Source organism: Bufo gargarizans, chromosome 10, assembly GCF_014858855.1.
Source record: "Bufo gargarizans isolate SCDJY-AF-19 chromosome 10, ASM1485885v1, whole genome shotgun sequence".
NCBI lineage: Eukaryota > Metazoa > Chordata > Amphibia > Anura > Bufonidae > Bufo > Bufo gargarizans.
In genome coordinates this window covers 1,630,317-1,645,820 of record NC_058089.1, presented here as the reverse complement: position 1 = coordinate 1,645,820, position 15,504 = coordinate 1,630,317, and positions in this window count along the sequence as shown.

Here is a 15,504-nt window from a genome sequence, read left to right as displayed (position 1 = left end):
ATGGATAGCGCAGGGCAAGGACCGACAGTATGGATAGCGCAGGGCAAGGACAGACAGTATGGATAGCGCAGGACAAGGACAGACAGTATGGATAGCGCAGGACAAGGACAGACAGTATGGATAGCGCAGGACAAGGACAGACAGTATGGATAGCGCAGGACAAGGACAGACAGTATGGATAGCGCAGGACAAGGACAGACAGTATGGATAGCGCAGGACAAGGACAGTATGGATAGCGCAGGACAAGGACAGACAGTATGGATAGCGCAGGGCAAGGACAGTATGGATAGCGCAGGACCAGGACAGTATGGATAGCGCAGGACAAGGACAGACAGTATGGATAGCGCAGGACAAGGACAGTATGGATAGCGCAGGACAAGGACAGTATGGATAGCGCAGGACAAGGACAGGCAGTATGGATAGCGCAGGACAAGGACAGTATGGATAGCGCAGGACAAGGACAGTATGGATAGCGCAGGACAAGGACAGACAGTATGGATAGCGCAGGACAAGGACAGACAGTATGGATAGCGCAGGACAAGGACAGACAGTATGGATAGCGCAGGACAAGGACAGACAGTATGGATAGCGCAGGACAAGGACAGACAGTATGGATAGCGCAGGACAAGGACAGTATGGATAGCGCAGGACAAGGACAGACAGTATGGATAGCGCAGGGCAAGGACAGTATGGATAGCACAGGACAAGGACAGACAGTATGGATAGCGCAGGGCAAGGACAGACAGTATGGATAGGGCAGGACAAGGACAGTCAGTATATATAGCGCAGGACAAGGACAGACAGTATGGATAGCGCAGGACCAGGACAGTATGGATAGCGCAGGACAAGGACAGACAGTATGGATAGCGCAGGACAAGGACAGTATGGATAGCGCAGGACAAGGACAGTATGGATAGCGCAGGACAAGGACAGACAGTATGGATAGCGCAGGGCAAGGACAGACAGTATGGATAGCGCAGGACAAGGACAGTATGGATAGCGCAGGACAGACAGTATAGATAGCGCAGGACAAGGACAGACAGTATGGATAGCGCAGGACAAGGACAGACAGTATGGATAGCGCAGGACAAGGACAGACAGTATGGATAGCGCAGGGCAAGGACAGACAGTATGGATAGCGCAGGACAAGGACAGTATGTTAGTTTTAGTGGCAATAAACAGGGAGTAGTGTTCGTTTTCAGTTCTATGCTGTAATGCTTCCAAGTCATAGCAGCTCTAGCGCGGTTCCTGTGCCTGGAGGTTTTAGTAGCCACTGAACGGTATCTCACTCCTGAAGGCATAGCCTGGAAGATGGAGTGAGCAGGGTGAGGGGTCTGAGGCAATCTTAGCCGCTCTCTTTCTACACCTGCTAGCAGGAAGGTAAGCTGCAGCCAGTTATCCTTTCCGCTGTTGGGATGATGCGCTGCAGTCTCACCTTCTCTTATACTGAGCAGGAGCCGAACCATACAATGATAGATGATGTCAGGATGGGTTCGATGATCGCGGTGTAGAACTGCACCATTAAGTTTTGTGGTAGGCCAAACTTTTTCAGCTGCCGTAGGTAGTACATCCTCTGCTGCGCTTTCTTGATGATAGTGACAGTATGGTTGTTCCATTTTAGGTTGTTGGAAATTGTGCTTCCAAGAAACTTGTATGAGTCTACTCAGGTTACTGTAGATCCATTTATGATTAGGGGAAGGTGCTGGGGGGAGATCTCCTAAAGTCTATTATCATCTCCATCATCTCTATGTGGTAACTATATGGCAGTACTATGTAAGCACTCAATGGGACTGAATGGTATGATTATATATTTATTCTATTCTATTTTTTTATAGACACAGTATGGCAGGATTACGTGGACACTGAACGGCAGAAGTATTTTTGGGGTTTTCTTTCTCCCATGTGTATTCCATTGCAACCTTTCTTTGATATGACCCTGGCTGCAGTTGTAGAACTACAAGCTTCAGTATAATCTGATAAACTTTAAAAAGGAGATTGTATAGATAGAATCTCAAACTGTAAAAAAAATGTTGCACCAACCCCCATCTCTGAACTCCTGTCCCCGATCACCATCCCCGAGCTCCTGTCCCTGATCCTCATCCCCGAGCTCCTGTCCCTGATCCTCATCCCCGAGCTCCTGTCCCTGATCACCATCCCCGAGCTCCTGTCCCTGATCACCATCCCCGAGCTCCTGTCCCTGATCACCATCCCCGAGCTCCTGTCCCTGATCACCATCCCCGAGCTCCTGTCCCTGATCACCATCCCCGAGCTCCTGTCCCTGATCCTCATCCCCGAGCTCCTGTCCGTGATCCTCATCCCCGAGCTCCTGTCCCTGATCCTCATCCCGAGCTCCTGTCCCTGATCCTCATCCCCGAGCTCCTGTCCCTGATCACCATCCCCGAGCTCCTGTCCCTGATCACCATCCCCACGCTCCTGTCCCTGATCACCATCCCCGAGCTCCTGTCCCTGATCACCATCCCCGCGCTCCTGTCCCTGATCCTCATCCCCGAGCTCCTGTCCCTGATCACTATCCCCGAGCTCCTGTCCCTGATCCTCATCCCCGAGCTCCTGTCCCTGATCCTCATCCCCGAGCTCCTGTCCCTGATCCTCATCCCCGAGCTCCTGTCCCTGATCACCATCCCCGAGCTCCTGTCCCTGATCACCATCCCCGAGCTCCTGTCCCTGATCACCATCCCCGAGCTCCTGTCCCTGATCACCATCCCCGAGCTCCTGTCCCTGATCACCATCCCCGAGCTCCTGTCCCTGATCACCATCCCCGAGCTCCTGTCCCTGATCACCATCCCCGAGCTCCTGTCCCTGATCACCATCCCCGAGCTCCTGTCCCTGATCCTCATCCCCGAGCTCCTGTCCCTGATCCTCATCCCCGAGCTCCTGTCCCTGATCACCATCCCCGAGCTCCTGTCCCTGATCACCATCCCCGAGCTCCTGTCCCTGATCACCATCCCCGGGCTCCTGTCCCTGATCCTCATCCCCGAGCTCCTGTCCCTGATCCTCATCCCCGAGCTCCTGTCCCTGATCCTCATCCCCGAGCTCCTGTCCCTGATCACCATCCCCGAGCTCCTGTCCCTGAGCCCTATCCCTGAGCTCCCATACCCGACCCCTATGCTTGAGCTCCTGACCCCCACTCCTGAGCTGTTATGAGCCCTCATTCTTGACTGCCAGTTTCGAGCATGAGACTCCAGTACTCCTTTTTTTTTTCTAATGCAATGGTTGCAGAGATCTGGTGCTGGGCCCCAACCCTTAAGGGTAGCTTTTTCTCTTGTAGAATGCCTCACCATCAGAGCCTGCTGGGACTTGCAGTGCAATAACAGAACAAGCTGCAGGTGGCATATATCAGTTTGATCCTTAATTCTATATCCCCAGGTGCCACAGGTCAGGGTGCAGGTGCACAGGCCGCACTCCCCTCGACCTAAACTGCCCCCCTTCACTCCTCATTAATGTGCGGAGGCCAGAGGATCCTGTTACTGGCACCTCTCCCTCCTGGCACCGCCGGTCTGTAGTAATGTGTGGCAGGTGCAATGCGGCAAGACAGATGAAGTGGGCACGAGGAATACAAGTGTGCCCGGCTCGGTGATGGGGTCAGGGAGCGGCTGGGCATAGACCTTCAGTGATTATATGTATGCCCTGCGGGAGCACCCACCAATAGGGAAGAAAAACTAACTTCAAAAATGACCCTTATGATAAATTGCCTCTGGTTTTTAGGGTTTGTTTTGGAGAGTGCGGCTGCGTTTTTGGTGTTTCTTTACAGAAATTAAAGGGAAAATGTGTCAAGAAAGGCCACGCCCGCAGCATGCTGACGTCAAGAGACCGAAAAGTCCCATAAACCGACTTAAAATGCTGCCACAGAGCCCCCCACCCCCACCAAAGTGCGCAAAAAAAACCCCGCCAATGCAGATTTGTGTGTGTAGGAGCCTTGATGTCACTTTTAATTCTACACTGAGTTCTGAAAACCGCCCCCCGCTATAAACTTCAGCGCACCACGAGATCCACGGATGTCAGACTGCATTCGACCCCGCGTGTGAACACGACCAGAGGAGGTGTAGTGTGTGCTGGGCACTGCGGCCGCACAGTGTGATGATGGCGCTGGGGATTTATCCGCTTCTTCAGTCCGCGCCCGCGCACTTTGCACTAAATTTATGAAACGGCGCATCAATTTATGAATCAAAAGTGACAAATCACAAATCAAGAAGACAAAAAACGGAGAGCGACCCCGAGGTCAGAACGTTACAGAGCTCCGGGAGCGGCTACATTGTGACCCCAAAATAATGACCAGATTCCATAGATATCCCCCTTATGAGATAGATAGATATGAGATAGATAGATAGATAGATAGATATGAGACAGACAGAGCAGATATCTTGAGATTGGTGAGAAATCGACACAGAAAGGGCCCTATCTATCTATCTATCTATCTATCTATCATCTATCTATCTATCTATCTATCTATCTATCTGCTCTATCTATCTATCTATCTGTCTGTCTGTCATCTATCTATCTATCTATCTATCTGTCTGTCTGTCTGTCTCTCTGTCTATCATCCATGTATCTATCTATCTATCTATCTATCTGTCTGTCTATCATCCATCTATCTATCTATCTATCTATCTATCTGTCTGTCTGTCTGTCTCTCTGTCTATCATCCATCTATCTATCTATCTATCTCATATCTATCTATCTATCTATCTATCTATCTATCTATCTGTCTGTCTGTCATCTATCTATCTATCTATCTGTCTGTCTGTCTATCTCTCTGTCTATCATCCATCTATCTATCTATCTATCTATCTATCTGTCTGTCTATCATCCATCTATCTATCTATCTATCTATCTATCTATCTATCTGTCTGTCTGTCTGTCTCTCTGTCTATCATCCATCTATCTATCTATCTATCTATCTCATATCTATCTATCTATCTATCTATCTATCTATCTCATATCTATCTATCTATCTTTCTATCTGATCTATCTATCTGATCTATCTATCTATCTGTCTGTCTGTCTGTCTGTCTGTCTCTCTGTCTATCTATCTGCTCTATCTATCTATCTATCTATCTATCTATCTATCTATCTGATCTATCTATCTGATCTATCTATCTATCTGTCTGTCTGTCTGTCTGTCTGTCTATCTATCTGCTCTATCTATCTATCTATCTATCTATCTATCTATCTATCTATCTATCTATCTATCTATCTGCTCTATCTATCTATCTATCTATCTATCTATCTATCTATCTATCTATCTATCTGCTCTATCTATCTATCTATCTATCTATCTATCTATCTATCTATCTATATGCTTTTATTGTCCTGAAGAAGAGGGCCGTACGCCCTTGAAACGCGTTGACAAAAGAAAAAATAGCTACTCTATTTTTTTTAAATAATCTATGAGTACTCGCCTCCTGTTTTCAGCGCCGTAAAAAGGGTTAAAAAACCTACTACTTTTTATCTTCCTACTTATTTCTCTTGCCACAACCGGGCAGAGGAAAAGGAACCTTTGGCAGCAGCACAGGACGCCGCACGCTGGACGGGAGAATACCAGCACAAGCGTCACACAACAACATGCGGTAAGCGCTTCTTGTATACAGCGCCAAAAGACCGAAAATACAGCCACACACACGAGGCGCGGCCTCCTGTCTCTTTTCTCTCCTTTCTTTTAGGTATAGCAGTCCATGGTATATCAGGCTCCTCTCAGTCTATGGCAGGCAGTAATATATTGTGCTGCTGTGGCCACTGTGTTCTCCTCTTCCCCCAAGCAGTATGGAGAGTCTCTCTTCCTCCTCCATGGAGGTGAAGTCTGGGCAGAGATCAGACAGTCTCCCTCACTGCTGAGTATTTGGGGCATTGAGCCTCATCCTCCACAGCCTCCTGGTCGCACTGCTGGCACAGACTGCTCCCCCGGGCATGTACCCCTGTCGGTGACGTCCGGATTCTGTGAGCAGGCTGTGGGCGCTCAGTCTGTAGCGGCTCTATTCTCTCTTATATCTATCCTTCCGTCTGTCCTTCCTCACCACTTCTATACAGTTCCATACACATGATGTCTCGCTCTTACGGACCTGCTCCAGGAGGATATCTGAGACCTCAGGGAGTGATTGCTGCTGATTGGACGGCTCTCCACCGCCAGCGTGCTGTTAACAGATGGGCTCCGGGCCCCTAAAGGTCAGGGGGCTGCACTGCACCCGTGTGATGTTGAGAAGTATGTCCTCAATTTAGGATTCTCTGAAATATAATTAGATACTTGATCACATTGAGAGCCACAAAGAGACGTCACCCGCGTGTGCCAGCGAGGCCTAGTCATCATCACCACATAATCCCCAGGTAGAGTCACTGTATCTAATCCTATCCTGTGTGATACAGTCTGCTGAGCTGTGTATCTAATCCTATCCTGTGTGATACAGTCTGCTGAGCTGTGTATCTAATCCTACCCTGTGTGATACTGTCTGCTGAGCTGTGTATCTAATCCTATCCTGTGTGATACTGTCTGCTGAGCTGTGTATCTAATCCTATCCTGTGTGATACTGTCTGCTGAGCTGTGTATCTAATCCTATCCTGTGTGATACTGTCTGCTGAGCTGTGTATCTAATCCTATCCTGTGTGATACTGTCTGCTGAGCTGTGTATCTAATCCTATCCTGTGTGATACTGTCTGCTGAGCTGTGTATCTAATCCTATCCTGTGTGATACTGTCTGCTGAGCTGTGTATCTAATCCTATCCTGTGTGATACTGTCTGCTGAGCTGTGTATCTAATCCTATCCTGTGTGATACTGTCTGCTGAGCTGTGTATCTAATCCTATCCTGTGTGATACTGTCTGCTGAGCTGTGTATCTAATCCTATCCTGTGTGATACTGTCTGCTGAGCTGTGTATCTAATCCTATCCTGTGTGATACTGTCTGCTGAGCTGTGTATCTAATCCTATCCTGTGTGATACTGTCTGCTGAGCTGTGTATCTAATCCTATCCTGTGTGATACTGTCTGCTGAGCTGTGTATCTAATCCTATCCTGTGTGATACTGTCTGCTGAGCTGTGTATCTAATCCTATCCTGTGTGATACTGTCTGCTGAGCTGTGTATCTAATCCTATCCTGTGTGATACTGTCTGCTGAGCTGTGTATCTAATCCTATCCTGTGTGATACTGTCTGCTGAGCTGTGTATCTAATCCTATCCTGTGTGATACTGTCTGCTGAGCTGTGTATCTAATCCTATCCTGTGTGATACTGTCTGCTGAGCTGTGTATCTAATCCTATCCTGTGTGATACTGTCTGCTGAGCTGTGTATCTAATCCTATCCTGTGTGATACTGTCCTGCTGAGCTGTGTATCTAATCCTATCCTGTGTGATACTGTCTGCTGAGCTGTGTATCTAATCCTATCCTGTGTGATACTGTCTGCTGAGCTGTGTATCTAATCCTATCCTGTGTGATACTGTCTGCTGAGCTGTGTATCTAATCCTATCCTGTGTGATACTGTCTGCTGAGCTGTGTATCTAATCCTATCCTGTGTGATACTGTCTGCTGAGCTGTGTATCTAATCCTATCCTGTGTGATACTGTCTGCTGAGCTGTATCTAATCCTATCCTGTGTGATACTGTCTGCTGAGCTGTGTATCTAATCCTATCCTGTGTGATACTGTCTGCTGAGCTGTGTATCTAATCCTATCCTGTGTGATACTGTCTGCTGAGCTGTGTATCTAATCCTATCCTGTGTGATACTGTCTGCTGAGCTGTGTATCTAATCCTATCCTGTGTGATACTGTCTGCTGAGCTGTGTATCTAATCCTATCCTGTGTGATACTGTCTGCTGAGCTGTGTATCTAATCCTATCCTGTGTGATACTGTCTGCTGAGCTGTGTATCTAATCCTATCCTGTGTGATACTGTCTGCTGAGCTGTGTATCTAATCCTATCCTGTGTGATACTGTCTGCTGAGCTGTGTATCTAATCCTATCCTGTGTGATACTGTCTGCTGAGCTGTGTATCTAATCCTATCCTGTGTGATACTGTCTGCTGAGCTGTGTATCTAATCCTATCCTGTGATACTGTCTGCTGAGCTGTGTATCTAATCCTGTCCTGTGATACTGTCTGCTGAGCTGTGTATCTAATCCTATCCTGTGTGATACTGTCTGCTGAGCTGTGTATCTAATCCTATCCTGTGTGATACTGCCTGCTGAGCTGTGTATCTAATCCTATCCTGTGTGATACTGTCTGCTGAGCTGTGTATCTAATCCTATCCTGTGTGATACTGTCTGCTGAGCTGTGTATCTAATCCTATCCTGTGTGATACTGTCTGCTGAGCTGTGTATCTAATCCTATCCTGTGTGATACTGTCTGCTGAGCTGTGTATCTAATCCTATCCTGTGTGATACTGTCTGCTGAGCTGTGTATCTAATCCTATCCTGTGTGATACTGTCTGCTGAGCTGTGTATCTAATCCTATCCTGTGTGATACTGTCTGCTGAGCTGTGTATCTAATCCTATCCTGTGTGATACTGTCTGCTGAGCTGTGTATCTAATCCTATCCTGTGTGATACTGTCTGCTGAGCTGTGTATCTAATCCTATCCTGTGTGATACTGTCTGCTGAGCTGTGTATCTAATCCTATCCTGTGATACTGTCTGCTGAGCTGTGTATCTAATCCTATCCTGTGTGATACTGTCTGCTGAGCTGTGTATCTAATCCTATCCTGTGATACTGTCTGCTGAGCTGTGTATCTAATCCTATCCTGTGTGATACTGTCTGCTGAGCTGTGTATCTAATCCTATCCTGTGTGATACTGTCTGCTGAGCTGTGTATCTAATCCTATCCTGTGTGATACTGTCTGCTGAGCTGTGTATCTAATCCTATCCTGTGTGATACTGTCTGCTGAGCTGTGTATCTAATCCTATCCGTGTGATACTGTCTGCTGAGCTGTGTATCTAATCCTATCCTGTGTGATACTGTGAGTGTGTATCTAATCCTATCCTGTGTGATACTGTCTGCTGAGCTGTGTATCTAATCCTATCCTGTGTGATACTGTCTGCTGAGCTGTGTATCTAATCCTATCCTGTGTGATACTGTCTGCTGAGCTGTGTATCTAATCCTATCCTGTGTGATACTGTCTGCTGAGCTGTGTATCTAATCCTATCCTGTGTGATACTGTCTGCTGAGCTGTGTATCTAATCCTATCCTGTGTGATACTGTCTGCTGAGCTGTGTATCTAATCCTATCCTGTGTGATACTGTCTGCTGAGCTGTGTATCTAATCCTATCCTGTGTGATACTGCTCTGAGCTGTGTATCTAATCCTATCCTGTGTGATACTGTCTGCTGAGCTGTGTATCTAATCCTATCCTGTGTGATACTGTCTGCTGAGCTGTGTATCTAATCCTATCCTGTGTGATACTGTCTGCTGAGCTGTGTATCTAATCCTATCCTGTGTGATACTGTCTGCTGAGCTGTGTATCTAATCCTATCCTGTGTGATACTGTCTGCTGAGCTGTGTATCTAATCCTATCCTGTGTGATACTGTCTGCTGAGCTGTGTATCTAATCCTATCCTGTGTGATACTGTCTGCTGAGCTGTGTATCTAATCCTATCCTGTGTGATACTGTCTGCTGAGCTGTGTATCTAATCCTATCCTGTGTGATACTGTCTGCTGAGCTGTGTATCTAATCCTATCCTGTGTGATACTGTCTGCTGAGCTGTGTATCTAATCCTATCCTGTGTGATACTGTCTGCTGAGCTGTGTATCTAATCCTATCCTGTGTGATACTGTCTGCTGAGCTGTGTATCTAATCCTATCCTGTGTGATACTGTCTGCTGAGCTGTGTATCTAATCCTATCCTGTGTGATACTGCTGCTGAGCTGTGTATCTAATCCTATCCTGTGTGATACTGTCTGCTGAGCTGTGTATCTAATCCTATCCTGTGTGATACTGTCTGCTGAGCTGTGTATCTAATCCTATCCTGTGTGATACTGTCTGCTGAGCTGTGTATCTAATCCTATCCTGTGTGATACTGTCTGCTGAGCTGTGTATCTAATCCTATCCTGTGTGATACTGCCTGCTGAACCGTGTATCTAATCCTATCCTGTGTGATACTGCCTGCTGAACCGTGTATCTAATCCTATCCTGTGTGATACTGTGTGCAGAATCCATGCAGCTGAGCTGTTCTTGGTGCAGTACGTGGTGATGTGGCGCCCCCCTGTGGAGGAGGCTGGGACCCTCAGCTTGAGGTTTACATGGCTGTTCGGGGACCTGTCATCATGAGGTAAGTATTTAGCGGGAGGTAGGTTGCCGTTTTCCTGGTGCGGTGGTTGTCGGCACGTTGTGTATGTCGCTGCGGATGTAACTATTCCGTGTCCTCTGATGTCAGGATGTGTGGATGCAGGAAATAGTAACAGATTGCCCCCTTCTATGTATCTCTGTTTGCTGTCAGTAAATGGAAATTTCATTGTTCCGAGCTCTGGCCTGCAGTAGCTATACTGTCACAGCTGCAGCTTGTTACAATGTGCCAGAGGTTTGTTTTTTAACTCGCACAGCATTGCCCAGACTATAAACTGCCCAGTTCACTGACAGCAAGCAGAGGTCTTGAAAATCTCATCAAAGAGTGGACTTCCCCTTTAATCAGCTTTGCCCCTGATTCTTCTTCATCATCATCATCATCATTATAGTGACACAGTCTCCGGTGATAGCGGCAGACATTGCTGGACCTTCTATAAGCGCGGCTTCACACACGGTGGGTTTTGTGTTTTTTCCCCCTCAATACTCAATACTGGCCGCACACAACGCAGTATTTTCCTGGGTCGGCTGTGTGTTTGCCACAGGCCTCGCTGCAGAACTGGGAAAAAATATATATTTTTTCAGTTAACTCCATTTATTTGTTTGAGCCAGCGTTGACCACTGAGCCAGCACTATCCACTGAGCCAGCACTGACCACTGAGCCACCACTGACCACTGAGCGACCGCTATCCACTGAGCCAGCGCTGACCACTGAGCCAGCGCTGACCACTGAGCCAGCGCTGACCACTGAGCCAGCGCTATCCACTGAGCCAGCGCTTACCACTGATCACTAAGCCACCACAAACCACTGAGCCAGCACTGACCACTGAGCCAGCACTGATCACTAAGCCACCACGAACCACTCAACCACCATGAACCACTGAGCCAGCACTGACCACTGAGCCTCCGCTATCCACTGAGCCTCCGCTATCCACTGAGCCAGCACTGATCACTAAGCCACCACAAACCACTGAGCCAGCACTGACCACTGAGCCAGCACTGATCACTAAGCCACCACAAACCACTGAGCCAGCACGGACCACTGAGCCACTGCTATCTACTGAGCCACCGCTATCCACCGAGCCAGCACTGATCACTAAGCCACCATGAACCACTGAGCCAGCACTGACCACTGAGCCAGCGCTATTTACTGAGCCAGCAATATCCACTGAGCCAGCAATATCCACTGAGCCAGCACTGACCACTGAGCCAGCACTATCCACTGAGCCAGCACTATCCACTGAGCCAGCACTATCCATTGAGCCAGCACTGATTACTGAGCCACCACTATCCACTGAGCTAGCACTGATTACTGAGCTAGCACTGACCACTGAGCCAGAACTGACGACTGAGCCAGCACTATCCACTGAGCCAGCATTATCCACTGAGCCAGCACTATCCACTGAGCAGCATTATCCACTGAGCCAGCACTATCCACTGAGCCAGCATTATCCACTGAGCTAGCACTGATTACTGAGCTAGCACTGACCACTGAGCCAGAACTGACGACTGAGCCAGCGCTATCCACTGAGCCAGCACTATCCACTGAGCCAGCACTATCCACTGAGCCAGCATTATCCACTGAGCCAGCACTATCCACTGAGCCAGCATTATCCACTGAGCTAGCACTGATTACTGAGCTAGCACTGACCACTGAGCCAGAACTGACGACTGAGCCAGCGCTATCCACTGAGCCAGCACTATCCATTGAGCCAGCACTGATTACTGAGCTAGCACTGACCACTGATCCAGCACTATCCACTGAGCTAACACTGACCACTGAGCCAGAACTGACGACTGAGCCAGCAGTATCCACTGAGCCACAGTGCTCTGTATGGAATCTGCCCTCTATCCTTCTCTATTGTTTTCAATGGCAAATCTGTGCTGTTCTTATGGAGCATTATTAAAAAATAAAATAAAACCTATTTTCATTCCTGTTTTACATTCTGGAGGGAAATCTCCATGCAAATCGCCTTAAAACCAGTGCAGCGCACAGATGGGATTGATCTGCAGGTCCCGTGTGTGAACAGCCCCTCGAAGGATCTCCGGCACATTCTGGATTCACCATTTACTTCACTCTGCATTGTAAGGGTGGAGGGGAAGCGAAGTGGTGGCGAAGGGGCCGCGCATCCCTATGAAGCCCGGGCGACCCTGGGACTAAATGATAGCCGCCAGATATGGTTGTGTATCTAAGCCGATCATGTGTGATACTGTGTCCTGAGCTTTGTATCTAAGCCGATCATGTGTGATACTGTGTCCTGAGCTGTGTATCTAATCCGATCATGTGTGATACTGTGTCCTGAGCTGTGTATCTAATCCGATCATGTGTGATACTGTGTCCTGAGCTGTGTATCTAAGCCAATCATGTGTGATACTGTGTCCTGAGCTGTGTCTCTAATCCGATCATGTGTGATACTGTGTCCTGAGCTGTGTATCTAAGCCGATCATGTGTGATACTGTGTCCTGAGCTGTGTATCTAATCCGATCATGTGTGATACTGTGTCCTGAGCTGTGTATCTAAGCCGATCATGTGTGATACTGTGTCCTGAGCTGTGTATCTAATCCGATCATGTGTGATACTGCCTGCTGAGCTGTGTCTCTAAGCCGATCATGTGTGATACTGTGTCCTGAGCTGTGTATCTAATCCGATCATGTGTGATACTGCCTGCTGAGCTGTGTATCTAATCCTATACTGTGTGATACTGTCTGCTGAGCTGTGTATCTAATCCTATCCTGTGTGATACTGTCTGCTGAGCTGTGTATCTAATCCTATCCTGTGTGATACTGCCTGCTGAGCTGTGTATCTAATCCTATCCTGTGTGATACTGTCTGCTGAGCTGTGTATCTAATCCTATCCTGTGTGATACTGCCTGCTGAGCTGTGTATCTAATCCTATCCTGTGTGATACTGTCTGCTGAGCTGTGTATCTAATCCTATCCTGTGTGATACTGCCTGCTGAGCTGTGTATCTAATCCTATCCTGTGTGATACTGCCTGCTGAGCTGTGTCTCTAAGCCGATCATGTGTGATACTGTGTCCTGAGCTGTGTCCTTAATCCGATCATGTGTGATACTGTGTCCTGAGCTGTGTATCTAATCCGATCATGTGTGATACTGCCTGCTGAGCTGTGTCTCTAAGCCGATCATGTGTGATACTGTCTGCTGAGCTGTGTATCTAATCCGATCATGTGTGATACTGTGTCCTGAGCTGTGTATGTAATCCGATCATGTGTGATACTGTGTCCTCTGCTGTGTCTCTAATCCGATCATGTGTGATACTGTGTCCTGAGCTGTGTATCTAAGCCGATCATGTGTGATACTGTGTCCTGAGCTGTGTCTCTAAGCCGATCATGTGTGATACTGTGTCCTGAGCTGTGTATCTAATCCGATCATGTGTGATACTGCCTGCTGAGCTGTGTATCTAATCCGATCATGTGTGATACTGTGTCCTGAGCTGTGTATCTAATCCGATCATGTGTGATACTGTGTCCTGAGCTGTGTATCTAATCCGATCATGTGTGATACTGTGTCCTGAGCTGTGTATCTAATCCGATCATGTGTGATACTGTGTCCTGAGCTGTGTATCTAATCCGATCATGTGTGATACTGTGTCCTAAGCTATGGTATGTTGCGTGCGTCACGGCCTATGGTATGTTGCGTGACACTTTCCTTCACTTGGTTGTCCGTGGCAGCATGTGGTGTTGATGGCATGTGATGGCAGTGTCTCAGCCCTATGGCTGATCCCCAGGACATGATTGCCACACATGCCGTTGCCCGCGGCAACAGGTGAAGTGTGTTTGTTTATGTGTGTATTCCCCTTTAAGTGGCCGTCTTCCCTTGCCTTGTGTTTGAAGGGTTAATTCCCTTCTGTGTGTGTGAACACTGGGTGTGTCTGTGTGGGTGTGACTACTTGGGCCTATAAAGCCTCAGTGAATAGTGCAGTTCAGAGGGGTACTTCAGCCATGGTTAGCTGGAGCATCCGCCTGTGTATTCCATCTACCAGTGGGGGCCACCCTTGTGGTCATAAGTTTATGTGATGTTCAGTTGATGGTTTCCTTTGTTATTCTGTGCAGCTATGGATCTGGCTTCCTGTGTGTGGATGTGTGTGTGCTGAGTTTATTTTGTATTGTGTGGACTTCAGCTTGCCAGCACAGGGATCCAGTCAGCAGGGCTGTGGCAGGTGGCTGGAACTAGTGCAGTTCACCTGCCATATCCATAGGACTGTTTGTGTTCCCCTTTTCCCTGCAGCTTGGCCAGTGAGACTCCTGTTCCTCTGTGTCCAGAAGGAACAGGTCGTCTTACCCTACTCCTAGTTCAGGGACCGGCGGAGGGTGAGTAGGGATCCAAGGTTCCTGAGCATGGGCCCTCCTACCTTCAAGGTTGGCTCATGCAGCTAGGAGTTAGGGTCGGATTAGGTATGTGTTAGGAGGTGACCAGCTCCCTAATTCTCTCGTCCTGGCAAAGCAGCCGTTAACATCTTCTGGCATCGCACGGCTGAGGGTTTTCCCCATCCTCAGCCATGACAACACGTCTTTCTCCTGTACCCCCCCACATATGTCTTTCTCCTGTACCCCCCCACACACGTCTTTCTCCTGTACCCCCCCACATATGTCTTTCTCCTGTACCCCCCCCACATGTCTTTCTCCTGTACCCCCCACACATGTCTTTCTCCTGTACCCCCCCCACACATGTCTTTCCCTGTACCCCCCACACCTTTTTTTTCCATGTACCCCCCACACATCTTTCTCCTGTACGCCCCACACACGTCTTTCTCCTGTACCCCCCCACACACATCTTTCTCCTGTACCCCCTCACACGTCTTTCTCCTGTACCCCCCCATGTCTTTCTCCTGAACCCCCCTACACATCTTTCTCCTGTACCCCTCACACGTCTTTCTCCTGTACCCCCCCATGTCTTCTCCTGAACCCCCCTACACGTCTTTCTCCTGTACCCCCCCACACATGTCTTTCTCCTGTACCCCCTCCCCCACACTGTCTTCTCCTGTACCCCCCTCCCACACACATGTCTGTCTCCTGTACATCACCTCTTACATAACTCAAGATGTCTGTGGAGCTAAGTGTACAAAATGTATTAGATGCTTAGACCATTTGTAGCACGAAATTATCGTGAAATGCGCCTAGTCCAGTATATCACAGCACTGGTGCCATTGGGATGAAATTGGTGCAATTTGCATTTCTTTCAACTACTTGTGGGTTCATTTGTTTTATGATATTATTGAGA